Source organism: Phallusia mammillata, chromosome 7 (assembly GCF_965637545.1).
Source record: "Phallusia mammillata chromosome 7, kaPhaMamm4.hap1.1, whole genome shotgun sequence".
NCBI lineage: Eukaryota > Metazoa > Chordata > Ascidiacea > Phlebobranchia > Ascidiidae > Phallusia > Phallusia mammillata.
The window spans coordinates 3187182-3202323 of record NC_137258.1 but is presented as its reverse complement, the minus strand read 5'-3'; the positions used below and the strand labels follow the sequence as shown (position 1 = coordinate 3202323).

The window sequence follows — 15142 nt, the reverse complement described above, 5'->3', positions numbered from 1 at the left end:
AAGACATGGAATTGCCAGAAATTTTAGTAAAGTTTCACCAAGCCTAATCAGTACCATTTGGTAAACTGTTGCAAACCATTCGAAATATTCTAAAACGTTTGGGTAATTAGGCTTTTTCTGAATTCCTTCCTCCAACACAATAATGCTCTCGAGGTCAGAATATGGAGTAACTTCACTTTTGGCCAACGAACCCATTCCTACTAAAGTAAACTTACAAGGTGCTTCTCCCATTATGTGGAGTGTATGTTTTGCGATGAGACCCATTATGTATTTGTATGTTTCAGTAACATAATCCTGTATGTCCCTGACTTGCTTAACTCTTTGCCTCCGTATTGCATTAAGCTCTTCGCCTTCCAAGTCGTCAGACATTTCTTTCAGCTCACTAAGTTTATATTTTGTGTTTTCACGTAGTATTTGAATATTTTTTTGGGTTTCGGCAACAGCCTTACTCACCAGCTCTGTATCTGGATTTGCTGCGTGAGCTAACGTCATGATATGCATACACACGTCATCAAGATCTTTCCTAGTGTCATCTGCATTGTCGGGCTGCCTTAACACAGCTGATGTCATTAAAGCAACACTTTGAATGAGACAGATCTTGTCTGGACTTTTCTCTTTGTACGCAAGTCCCAACTGATGCAAAGTTTTTGCTGATTCTTTTGGATCTTCTTCCACTCCATTTTCATAACATTGTTTTCTTAACTTATTTGCTAAATCGTTGATGACTACGTCCGTTATTATATCTTTTAAGCAATAGTACGAATCTTTGCATGCAGACATTTGTAACATTACAACACACCTCAATTTGTTGACACTTTACCCAATTTAAATAATCACTTTGTTATAAAAAACAAGAGCGAGCGTCAATATTTCGGCCAGGTTCACCGTTTTAAGATCCATTCTGATTTAGCACTGAATAAAATCAACAGATGTATTTCTTGGTGTTAATGCTACCTGACAGTTTAACTAGAGAACTGGTTGTACATAGTTATGGATAAAAAATTACGATTGTCCCATGAAGCTGCTTGGTAAATGATTCACGTTGAGTAATCCTAAAACGTCACATTTTACAACAGTGCATAAAACGGCTCTCGTAAATTCGATTGCGCCACTGTTCTTTAGAGTTGATGTTGATTAGTATCAAAGTTTTACCTGACACCCATGCTTTTTATATGCTGTAGCTAATCGGGGTTGATAAGTTAACTGAAACCTTGAATTGAAATGTTCATGAATTAGCACCATGGCTGTGAAATTGTTTTGTACAGTCTGAAAAGTTAGTTTCCCGCGGCAATATTATTATTTACTAAACAAACTCCATGACTGCAGTCAACCAGACAACTAACTCTGTAAATAGGTGGTATAAAACGGTTTCACAAAGGCAAGCCCAACCTCTTACTGGTTTAACTTCAAGTGGCTTGTTAACAAATGTAATTGAACATGACAACATAACATGCAGTCTCACAAAAACCATGGTAACATACTACCAACAAGTCATTCAAGCAGAATGATTTAAAAGGGTATTCATTAATGTTTTCGACAGAATATAACTACGACTGAATTTCCACATAAAGAATATGACGATGGAAGGCCACAATACCCGTTTTTTATACTTTGTGGTGCAGGCGGACGATTGCCACGAGATCTGTCCTAAAAACAAACTTACGGCAAGAACTTAATGAATGGGATTGTTTTAGGGCTCACTGTTTGATGCCTGCTTCGAAATAGGACGACAGGGTTACCGTTTTTGCTGTGGAAAAAGAAATCGATATTTGTAAACGATTATTACCGTGACGTATTTATTCTGACATGTGAGAACGGTGGGCTCTCTGTTGAGAACACAACAAATCAATTCGAGTTTTAATTTGAGAGACGGCAAGCCGAAGATCCCCCTCTAGTTCTAGTCTTGATTTGTTTTTGCTTTGAATATAAGGTAGTGAAGAAAACGCATGACTGCTTGTGCAGGTGCACTTAACTTATTGCATTGTTACATAGACTGTATGTAACAGTTACCTAGGCATATGTAACAATGCAATAGTAATTAGAAGGTTGAAATAAGCCGAAGTTCCTTAATACTGTAGATGCGATGCTTACATTCATGGAAAATTTTGAAATATTTCACGACCCAGACTGGAAGGTGTCGCGACCCACTATTTGCGGACCCCTGACCTAGCTCACCACTTTTAACATAATTTGTTTCCAAGCCACCGAGGATATTTTGAATGACGCAGTACTTACTTGAATTGGGTGATTCTTTAAATAGCTCTAATAAGTTTTTTGTTTCTAAAACAAGTTTTTATGCTTGTTTTATGGTGCAATTATCATTAAATGTCAGTAAATAGTAAATAAGTTACGTAAGTCTCGAAATGTTTTTTTGTCATTTCCAACGTTTTTTGTCAACTACTAAATCACGTTTTTTCGGTAACATATTTGTATTGTTGTGTGATTGCGTTGCAAGTTAGGGGATCTCCGTAGGGTATTTCCCAGTTTTCACAACGCGAAGTTTTAAAGTTCCCTAAATTCTGTGATGTTGTGACGGATAAAAGTCAAAAAACTAATAGACTTTGTTGATAATATACTTTGAGGGAAAAAATTAAGTATATGATACAATAGTTTGCACTTACAGGCAAGAACAAAACTCAGGGATATTTAAGAAACGTTTATTTTGAAGAAACATTTTGTCTAATTTTGCTAATGTTTAATTGTACTTCTTGTGAATTGTGATTCACTTTAAGATTTGAACAAATATGTGTCTTTTTTGTCTAATACTTGCCAGCTTATAATTGGTAGGATTTAATTGATTTTGTTAAAAGTGTTGCAATTGGCAAACTTAAAACAACCAAACCCTAGATAAGTCACTTTCAATATTGCAAAGTGCCTGAACATTTTAAACCGTTTGTAGAACAATATAAAAACATAAAACTTTTGTGCCTGAGTTGTTTATACCTGGAACAAAAATTATAATTGGTATGGTATATGTAGCATGAACATTGCAAAACATTATGACCACAATTATAAATATTCAGGTTGCTTTAGCCCAAAATAGGGGTAGAAATGGTCAATATGTAGGGTCTGTGACATAGGGTCTGTGGCTGTGACATATCCTCTGGGAATGGGGTGCTTTTAAAATTGCTTGGATCTTTTGCATTGCATGGTACATTATTATCACCGCTTTGCGCACCTTTATGTCAGTCGGTACACATTTACATTGCTTGGTGCACATTTATATCACTTGGTTGAACTTTATATCGCTTTGTGCACCTTAATACTGCTTGGTGCACACTTATTTCACTTGGTTCACCTTTATGCCACCTGGCGCACCTTTTTAACTCTAGGTAATGGTGTACCTCCCATTATACAGGTGCACCAAGCAATACAAGGTTGCACCAAGTGGAATAAAGGTGCACCAAGCGATATAAATCAGCCTAAGCGATATAAAGGTGTACCAAGCGATATTGAAGTGATATTAAGATGCAAAAAGTGATCCAACTGAAACGTGATTCTGGATATTCTAGATGCCCCAGTGGGAATGGGTGTTCAAAGCATCATTATAACTATAAGACATAACTATAGCTAGTAGTTCTGCCTGTGAGAAAAAAATACATATTTAAATTAATGTACATGAAAACGTAGTATAGGTACCTATTTCTAAAGTTTGAATTTTATATTTTTTGTTATGTAACTAATCCAGTAGCTCCAGATTGGGGTTTAACAAACCTAATTAGTCATAAGTTCCACTCGTATAATGTAGGTTCAGTTTTTTGACTGATGCTACAGTTAAAAGTTGCAAAATTTAGGAGGTTTGTGTTTCAAAATTCAGTTTGTCTATTAAAATAGTTTGTCTATTGAAATAGTTTGTCTATTGAAATAGTTTGTCTATTGAAATAGCATAGTAATCACTTGGAAAAAATGGGAAAAGTGGTTACAGCATTTATCAATATTCCAACTTGTTTGCACTGGAAACTTTAAAGGTGGTTTAAAATAATGCAGACAGATGCTATAATAAGGTACACAAGAAAACAAAATTGACAATATCGTAGAATAAAGTGTAGACCAGGGGTATGCAACCTTTGAAGTGGCTCAAGTCAATATACTTGTAATTTTGAGGTGGTAATGGCTTCATGTGCCAACATTTTTGTGGGTAATAGTGGTTTGTGTCGGGTGCTTTTAATAGTAAGAAGAAAAAGCATGTTTTGTGCATGTAGGCTGGATTTTAAGACAATGACCTGATACAAAAAGTGAAAACAAGCAGTGAGAAGGTTAAATTTGTACTTTAATATGAACATGCAAATCATTTGGCGTGCCATGAAAAATCATGTCTCATGCCAGGTGTTGCCGACCTCTGGTGTAGACATTGTGCACTATTTCACTGATGACAGCAATCGTTTTTTTTTTTTTGAAAACCCTAAGTAATACACTTATATATTGTTGATATAATTGAGGCTGTGATCACTGAAAATGGCATGAAGCTGTGATTTTTTTTTAACAACTGTTTTGTTTTGCCGGGGTTTCAACTCTTTAGCAACTACAGTAATATTTGTGAATATTACTGCGTATTGTTGACATGCTATCTTTAACAACATGTCACTTAAATGATTTTTTTTCTCAGCCAGTGAAAGTTTGCAGCAGCGGAATGTGGATATAATTGATGTAAATATCGTTAGCTTCTTAACAAATGGAGTTCTGCTATGCATGCCAGTACTAACTAAAGTGCATAATCTAGGAGTTGTTGATCGGTGCAATGTAAGGTGTTCTAAACAATTTTCCACCTTTTTTTATTGGATTTCCCCATTTTTTAACCCCTTAAACCCCCATATATTTAGTTTAAGTTAAGGACAGAAATATAAGCCCTAATGTGTTGGATTTTAAACTACTGTTTGCAGTAGGTTACTTGTTTAGTATTTGAAATTTTTAACCTAATCGGCCAAATGGTTACCTTTACCGCCCATAATATGTGTACACTGTTGTCATATAAAAGTCCCAATGGAGTATTTTACTGGTTTGTGATTAAGGCAGCTTAAAGAAGAGCAGGGGGGGCTTAGATTGATGCGAACAGATGTTTTACGAGAGAGTCGTTACGGTGATTAGAAATCAGCTGTTTTTGCACAGCAATGCTATGCCGTTTTATTAAGTTATCATGTGAAATTTCTAACGTTTTGGCGAAGGTTTCATGCCTGTGTGATTTAAACTAGATAAACATGCTTCTGTTTCGTAAATGACAAGCAAAACTTTGTCTGTATCGTGAGAGGTTACTACAGGTCCATATCATTTTTTGTAAAACATAGTTAAGTGAAAAACAAAGTGTTATTTATACTTATGTATCAAATGGCTTTATAATTTATAGTGTCAGTAGTACAACTGTGAGGCTTTCTAGTTAAATTTGTGATTAAAACTGACCTTGGATGACAATGTCAAGGCAGGAGATCAAACTGAAAGTATTTTTACGTTTTTGTGCAGTTTTTGTAATTATATGATAATAATGATGCTAAAAGAATAAGGACAAAACTTTTTAAAATTAGGGTTAATGCTTTCTAATAATTTGTCGTTAAGAATCTAAAAATAACCACAACATTTGTCTACTGTAAATCCACACAAACCTGTAGGGACCCATTTGTTTTTGTCAAAAAAACAAACAATTATATGTGTAGATCAAATGATGTGTATAGTAAATTGATAAATAGGATATAGAGCAGGGGCGGGCAACTTCTCCAGTCGGCGGGCCTGATATGGGAAAATGAAGTACTTGGCGGGCCGGATTCCTGAATCGCGTATTTATCCAGTGATTTAAAACGGATTTTTGACCACCTAAACTAAATACAATCAAGAACGTCGCAATTACAATACAGTCAAAACAATCTAACTGATATAACATAAAATTATTCACCACAGCAAATTTAATGCATACACCACAGACTTAGATACTGCTGAAACACTAACTAGGCTACACGTGTGGAAAGAAAGAAAACCGAGAAATCAGGCCAAACACAAGGTTGGCAGTTATGTCGTAACAATGGATGTATGGTGCGATGGTTACAACGGCGGGAAAGTTTTTTGCTAGTGGGGAGCGTTACTGTCCGTTACAACTATAATTTGACGGAGTAAGCAAGTAGTAGGGGATTGCGGCAGAATGTGGCTGCGTGCCACATTATCATGCAAGACCAGAAACTGTCTGCGGGCCGCTCAAAATCCCGTCGCGGGCCGGATCCGGCCCGCGGGCCGTATGTTGCCCACCCCTGATATAGAGTATACAAAATGGAAGTATATCAGAAAGCCACCATTCTAGTTTAAATTTTAGAATAGTAAATCACTTTCCACAATTTGCAAACATAAACCGTTTGTATTGTCTGTTAAGTTTTTTTTTTTCCTTTTGTGCATAAAAAATGTTTTAACTGTCCCTTGATCTGTTCATTTGAAAATATTCAGGCTTTTTATAGGGAACAATATTAATGCTTTTATTTATTATTTTTAGATGCAGTGACATCATTAGGACCAGAATAATCTGACAACAAAAAATGAAGGTAGGCTAAGAATAGAGTTGTCACATCACTATCATACAACCCTCATCTTTAAGTAAGAAATCACTTTTGTGGTCATTATTTTGTATGAATTTTCTTTTTATGTCTTGCACTTTCTATTTGCACCAAGTAATGTAATTTTGGTTATTATTATGTCATGTGCATTGTCACAGAAGGTGATGTTTTCAAAGGCTAACTAAATGTCATTGAATTACAGACAACAGAAGAAGCAGTACAGCAATGAATCTAAGCATTCCAAGGAGAAAGAGATTATGGTACAACTTTACATAGTTACAGTAGCATTGTAATTATGCCTAGGTATCATTAGATGCTGCACACTGCTTTAATACTCCTAGTATGAATATTTAAACATGTTTAAGTATGTTATTGGACTTTTTAAGTGCACTGATGCAGCTGGATTTCTTTTTGTAAAGTAACTGAGTAGCTAGGACAAATTGTTTGCTTAATATTAGAAAGATGAGATAATATACCAGCTCAGATTCAGGCAGCTTAAAGACAGGCCCATTATAAGCTCAGTCTTTTTTTTTGTTCGACCTTGTTGACTCCTAAATCAATTTTATTTCTATGTAAATATTTTGGCTAGGTATTTAGTCAACCAAACCTTTTACAGAAGCCTCATACCAATTGTTTTAATTTGTATTTTTGTCTTCCTACATTTGTAGATTTTTTTTCCTATCTGTGCCCAACTTACTTATATTTACTCTTTAAATGGTTTTACTACCCCTTCACTTACGCTTTGACTCCATTTTAACAAACAACTCTGCCCTTATAAAGATTGCATTTTTGAACAGAAATGTTATTAAACCAGGTGATTCATCATTGTCAATGCTTTTGTACCTGATACTGTGATTTAAATTGAAGTGACTGAGAAAAAGTTTGCTCACACAGCAATGCTAATATTTACACAGGTTTCAAAAGTATGTGGTGGATATACGTTAGTGGAAATGAAATTTAAGTAGATCATAACTGAGAATGTATCATTACATCTCCAGAAATTAGCACAAATGGTTTGTGATTTAATTAGAAGACCTGTTGTTCGACAAACTTTGCAGTGCACCAATAATTAAAAATCACTAACATGATTTAAACTAAACATAGTTGTAAGCAAAAAAGATAGACAAAGAAAACATAATGACCATCACTAAGCAAGAACACAAACAAAGATATTATCACAAGGTGCTATATTATATAAATCATTATTTGTTTCCAGAAAAAAACAGAACTTTGTATGAGTGTTTATGTTAGAACTCCTCTGTTGTGTAGTACTTTTAAAACCAGCTATGCTCGCCAAACAATCTTGTAAGTGACAAAGCATGAAAAAAATGCAGAAATTGTCTTACTACGCTTTTCTATAACTTGTTGTTTACAAATCCTTACTATGACTTCAAAAAGACAGACTACAACAGTCCAAGTCAGATTTTAGACCCCAATTGGCAACTTGTTGGTGTTTTAGAGGTTTAAACATGAGTTTCCCTTAATACAATAGTTGTCATTAACGAATTGGCAAAGTTTCTTTTTCCTCTTTGTCACTGTAATACACTGCTTGCAGTGCTACAATTCGAAAAAAATTGTGACAAGATGGCAAACATAAACTGGTAGTTGGCCCCTTTTTAAATTGCGTGTACAAATAGAATGATAAATAAAACTGCACATTTCGTAAAAATTTGACCCAGGCAGCACCTGTCTGTTCTCTGACCCAAGTAGTTCCATTTTCTCTTGCCAAATATGTTTCAAGAAACTTTCTCCTGATGAACGGCCCATTTTTGTTAGACATTCCACTTTATAAGAAACAAAGTCGGTAAAGTAAAAATTTGTTTCTTTTTTCTCATTTATAGCTTTGCATTTCCTTGACTTGTCAATGTAAACAAGAGCTTCTTTGTATTTTTGTTGGCCACATAGAATAATACCTTTCCTGTAAAATGCCTCATTCAGCATTTTGTCAGTTTCTTCATGTAAATGCCATTTTCGCCTTTTGGATATTAATTCGTCGTTCACCTGAAGAGCTTCGTCATAACAACCTAATTCAATGAGGCACATACTATAGTCGCTATGCAATAAATCGAACCTAAACATCGGTGTTTCATGTTCCTTTTTTTCTTCGTTGTATGCAATCTCGAAATAATGCCGTGCCTGTTTGTGGTCTCCAAAATGCATAAAGCACTTTCCAGTGTTTCGGTTAATCACCCCTATTGAAAAAGATTGCAATCCCTTGGCACGAGCAAGGCGTAGCTTTTCTACACATTCCAGTGCATTTTCAAACCTTTTCAATTGTACAAAGCATTCAAGGCACGTAGTCAGAAACAGACCACGTAATTCAAATACTTTTGACATATCTAGTGGTGTTAAATCGTCATTCAACGAATCGAGTCGTGTCAGTTCGTTTTCACTCATTTCGAGGCATTCTTCATATTTGGCACCACAGTGCAAAAAGGATACATGCAGGAGCTGCAAGAAAGATTGTACCACCACATTTTGGCACACGTCATGGTCTTTACATTTCTCAAGAGCTTTGACAGCCTGTTGGGGCTGTTGACACGTAAAAGCTAGGAGTGCCTCATAAATTGGATTTTCCTCAATTTCGACTTTTTCTTGTTTTTCTTTCAAACAATCAACAACATGCTGTCTTAGCGATGCTGCAGTATTTAATCCATCTATAACTGCCTTTTTTCCTAAATCTTTTGTAAATTCTTCCACACTCGACGTTCTGGTGGTTGCCACATCGTAATACAAAAAGTCATTTTGGCCTGAAGTCTTGCTGTACCACCTCAAACGGATTTCACATGCAACTGCTAACGAAAATTGAAGGTTTTCATGCAATACATCGTTCAGAGTTCCACGATTCTTTAATTCATCAAGAATATCAGAACAATTGAAACTTTTCGTATCGTGCAAACGACCAAGATGTGAAATGAAAAGAGAACAACCCCTTAACGTTACACGCTTTATATCTACATGATCCAAAATTTTGCGATTCATCACATCAAACTGTTCATAATCTTGTTCGATAGTCTGTTGTACTCGTTGGTTAAAGATGGGCATATGTTTTAGTTTTAGCTCGATTTTTGATTCGAACTCCTTAAACACATAAAAATCACCGAATACGAAACAAGTTGTGGTCAACATATCTGCTAAATGATATCCATTTTTTAAATCCACTTCTGTTTCCAAGTACTTCACCATCTCACTGACTGGTTTGATCAGCTCAGTTGTCCACGGCTTCTTCTATGTCTTTGTTTGTCTTCCCAATGGATTCTTACTTGCTTGTGGAGCAAATCCATCAGGACAAATTCCACATGGAGTGTATGCATCATAAAACCAATTTTCTTATTTAAAGGATTGTTAAGACATGGAATCGCCAAGAATGTAAGCAATGTTTCCCCAAGACGAACCAGTATCATTTGGTAAACAGTTGCAAACCATTTAAAATATTCTAGGATACTTTGATAATCGGTTTGTTTATTAACTCCTTCTTCCAACACAATAATACTCTCAAAATCAGAATATGGAGTAACCTCTCTTTTGGCCAAAGAACCCATTCCAACCAAAGCAAACTTACATGCTGGCTCTCGCATTATGCCAAGGGTATGAATTGCGATAAGTCTTACTATGTATTTGTATGTTTTAGTAACATAATCCTGTATTTTCGTAACATGTTTAACTCTTTGCCTTCGTATTGCATTCAGCTCTTTGTCTTTTAGGTCATCAGGCGTTGGTTTTAGCTCACTAAGCTTGTCTTTTGTTTTTTCACGAAGTACCTGAATTTCGGCAACAGCTTTACTCACCAGCTCTGCATCTGGGTTTGCAGCATCAGCCAATGTCATAATATGCAAACACACGTCATCAAGATCTTTGTTAATTTCATCTACATTGTCTGGCTTCCTTAAAACAGCTGATGTCATTAAAGCAACACTTTGAATGAGACAGATCTTGTCTGGACTTTTTTCTTTGTACACAAGACCCAACTGATGCAAAGTTTTTGCTGACTTTTTTGGGTTCATTTCCGCTCCATTCGAATGACACTCCTTTTTCAGCTCGTTCGATAAATCTATTTCACTTTGCATAATAAATGCGTTTATTATTTTATATACTGTGTAAAGAGGTGCTGCATGTACTTTTATAATTTATTTATAGCCAGCTTAGCATTCTGTTACATAAAAGCAAAAGCGTATGTCAATATCTCGCAAAGTAAGAGCAAGCTGTGGCTATCACTTTTTTTTTAAACAAAACCTGATGCATTGCAAAGTCAAAAAAACATTTTTCAAGTAGCCTTATTTGTTAAACCGTATGAAATAAAATGCCTTACTAAGTCACCAAATTACCAACGCAATTTATTGACTATTCACTTTTGTGGCTCAGTGTTAAGAAGCAATGTCTGATATAGCATGCTATAGTGTTAATGGCAACAAGAGAAGTTAAGGCCGCGGAAACTGCTCAGAAATAAAAAAAATGGACTCGCTTGCTAACAAAATATTGATTGATTGATTGCTAGCAATTCGTTGAAATATTTACACTGGCCACACTTCATTAAAATCGCGGAACCACTTTCATAAAAATTTGGAAAAACATAGGTAAATGAATGTTAGACCACACCCTTATAACATACAGTGCTGGGCTTAGGATTTCGTCTATTAGCACTTTTTTACCTTGTAAAAGTTTTCATAATGCGACTGGCTAATCTAATCCTGTTTAAATGAAGTAGAGATAATCAAGGAATCACTGTACTCGGGTTTAGTAAATTACTGAGTAACTCAGCTTGTCATAGGGATGTGTTACCTGGAAATGAGACACAACGAACCAGTGCTTTGGTATAAAGATCCACATGGAAGTTTTCAGCGCAACTCTTACCTAAAACTATAAAAACGTATAAAACTGGAAATGTTGTTTCCAAACCAATTTCAAGACTACGATACTGGCACTAACACTATCTGTTGCAACACTCCGTTTGTTTTGCCAGGAAGTATATGTGGTGGGCTGTTCTCTATACATTGTGCGTGACAAGCATGTTTGTCCACTGAAGTTGTGTGAATAATATTTTAACTTAGATAAATTTGCTTAGCTGACCCACATGATAAGAGTACACAGTCCACGTTTGTTCAGTTGCGCATAGGTTTGGCACATTAGGAAGTCGTTCTATAAAGTTTATTTACCTTCATCAAAGGTTCTGCGTATTCTGTAAATCTTTAAAAGCAGTAAATGTGACACCCTGATTGTTTGTTGTTTGTGATAAGTTTTTTTTATCTCTTGGTAACCTAATTATTTGCAATGCCAGCGTAATCTTCCGACCATTCCATCTAGTTGCTATTGGTTTTGCTTTATTTTACTATCCGTTACCTCAGTCAACATTTTTTTCTCCACAAGTAGATAGTCTCCAAACATATATTATACTCGTAAAACTTTTGGCAATCCACGTTTCTTGAAAAATAGTTTCGTGTACCTTGTAAATATTTTCTAGCTTCTAATTATGGGTCCCCTTCCCTGAAGGGGACACATATTGTTTTGTCCATATTTTTTTTCTTTTTTCTGTCTAACGCTGGTTTGTTAAACGCATTTGGACAGATGTTAGTTATTGATCTAAATTTGATCCTCCTGAAGTTTGACTCCGAATTACCCAGCGGTTCACCCACAGGCCCCCAAAATGCAAAATTTTTGAAACATAGTTTGTTATATGCGTTTGGTCAAGAAAGAGTGCTTCAAATTTGTTTAAATTTAGACATATGTTAGTTATTAATCCAAACTTGATCCTCCAGAAGTTTGACCCCGAATTACCCAGCGGTTCACCCACAGGCCCCCGAAACGTAAATGTGTCTAACACTCGTTTGGTCAAGAAAGACACTGTAGGCAAAAGTCCCAAGAGAGTAACTCACTGGTTTACGATAGCGGGGGGGCTCAGCTTGACGTCGGACAGACGTTTTACGAGATGTCGTTTTGGTGAACAGAAATTAGCTGTTTTGCACAGCAATGCTATTTTGTTTTATTAAGTTGTCACTCACATTTTCAGTTTTGGCAAAGGTTTCACACCTATGACGTGATTTAAACCTAATAAGCATGCTTCGGTTTCGTATATGTCAAGCAAAACTTGTTAATCAAAATAAAGTTGAAAAATCAAACTTGACATTTTTGCAAGATAAATGTTTTTTTTTTAAATGCTCGTTGTCAGGTCGGCCGCCGCATGACCGTGGGTTACTTAAGGTCAACTAGTAGGTATTGCTAACACAGTTCAGAACTTTCTTTCGTCATAATGTAGCGTTTTTTTGCAATAAATTTAGGAATCAACACTCAAGGCATGTATAAATTAGGTTAAACGGTGTTGTTGTACAGTAAGGACGGCGTGCTATTGAAAACGGTGTTAATAGGTCAAACAGTCGTTTGGCGTGTGCACCCTGAGAGGTTACTACAGGTCAATGGTTTTGCGAAACAAATTTCAATGAAAAACAATTCGTTGTGTGTACACTTGTAGCAAATTGCTTTTTAATTTAAAGTGTCTGTAACACAACTGTCACAGCTTTCTAGAAAAAATTGTGTTTAAAACCTGACCTTGGACGACAATACCTGGGTCAAAGCAAGAGATTGAATTAAAGTATTTGTTTCGTTATTTTTTAATGTTTTTGTAATTATATGACAATAACAGTGCAAAAAGAATACGAACAAAATTTTTTATTGTTGGGTTAATGCTTTCTAAAAAATTGTTTTTAAAAATCTAAAAGTCACCGCAACATTTGTTTACCGTAAATCCGCACATACACACGTGTGGGGACCCATTAGTTTTTGTTTACAAAAACAATCATATGTGTGGATCAAATGATGTGTATAGTAAATTGGTAAATATCGTATAGAATATACAAAATAAAAGTATATCAGAAAGCCACCCTTCGAGTTAATGAAGGTTTTAATGCCGCGTTCGCCAATTCCACATGCTTACTTAGCATTTATCTAATCCCTTTTATAGAATTGGTTTAATGATATTTGCACGCACTTTTCTTTGTTATATTTTTACAGATTGAAGTTTGGTTGTTATGTCACCAGTTGCTGTAATACCCTATAATTTTTGAAATACTGACCTATGTTGCCATTGTTGCTGTACGAAACAAAGACAAATGTACAAAGCAAAGCGGATTTAGCCTACTTATCATTTGCTTTTTATTTACCACAATACTGAATAAAACATCAGGCTTGAAAACACTTCTTTCGAGCTATTTTTGTAAGAAACCTCCTGACCTAAAGTGAAATTTATTTGCATAGTCACTTCGTTACCACATTTCGATTGTTGAACACTGTTACGTCAACAGCAAGGACACCAAACCACATGGGTTATCCAGTTATAATATCTAAACCTCAAGTGGTGTCCAATCTAAGTTATGCATTTAGGTTGTGGAAAAAAAGTATATAAATCAATCACAAAGCTTTAGTAGATCTGTCATTTTAATATATTTTGATGCGATAATTTTCTTTCAGACACAAGTCGACGTCGACCGTTTGCAATTGCGTCATTAGAAATGGATAGAAAAGTATCACCAAAAAAGTACTGAAAAATGAAGACGAAATAAAAGAGAGATATCGCCTGCGTTATTTCCCAAACATGGGAACGGTAACACGTCGGTCCATTTTGTACCATGTTAAATGCATATTTTGTGTAAAACTTCTGTATGAACTTAAAGTTGTTCTGTTTATGACCTTAAACTAGCATTTTTAAAGTCGTATAATGCAGCGGCGATAACTTGGTAACAGTCTGTTAGGGTTTTTCCACCTCTTGCATCATGTAGTCAGAAAAATACGTTTTTCTTACAGATTTGCATAACAAACAAAAAGGTACAGGTTTAATAGTTCATGACGCTTGACACATTTTTTGTCACAATATGATCGTCAGAGTTTTTCTTTAAAGTTTTAGTTGTATTGTGATGATTTGTTGTAATTATTGTTCAACATAAAGCGCTTGCATTCAATATCAGGTTTACAATTTTCTGGTAGTTATTCTGTTTTATAAACGCTCGGTAGGATGGAAAACAAGAAATTGAACTGGTACCCGTTAAACAGGTGCTGATATTTTAAAGACCGTTAATTGGTTGCTGCTTTGCGTTCGTTCTCACTATACTTTCTTGATACCAGTTTCAGTTATTTGATATCAAATGTCCGGAACGAAAGAACAAAAAATGATGCTACTTCGTTGTCGTGATATGTTTTCATGTATGTATAATGCGGGTTTGCCGATATTTCTTTGCTTAAACGTTGTTTTAAATTAGGTCTTCTTTTTTGTATCCTGTTACCCTTATTATAGCTGACTGTGCAAAATTGGTTTTGAACTCGCATGTATAAGGCTTGTTATATAATACGTGTTTGCTATAAGTAGTGAAAAGTAATTTCTGTTTCCGACTTTTTTAGTTTTGTGATAAAAACTGGTTTGTTGTTAACAATCGCTTTAATCTGACAAAAAAAGATTTTAAACCTATTTGACAATAATATATATGTGATTTTGTTGCCTAAATTTCAAGGTCGTTACAATCTTCAGATGAATCTTGTTGTACAACCCCTTTCCTATTTTTTAACTTAGCTTGAAAATGGTGCCATTGATTACTTTGCAAGGCTCACCTCGAAATAAATGGTATGACCAAAAT

The 15142-nt window shown here is 35.3% G+C and overlaps 1 long non-coding RNA gene across 1 annotated transcript; it reads left to right on the top strand.

Annotated features, from left to right (window-relative positions):
- Positions 1-4762: 4762 nt before the first annotated feature.
- LOC145238711 (uncharacterized) lies at positions 4763-15139 on the top strand. Its single transcript, XR_013862168.1, has 4 exons — positions 4763-5432; positions 6467-6515; positions 6730-6787; positions 13986-15139. It is a non-coding gene; the product is annotated as an uncharacterized LOC145238711 (long non-coding RNA).
- The last annotated feature ends 3 nt before the right edge of the window (positions 15140-15142 follow it).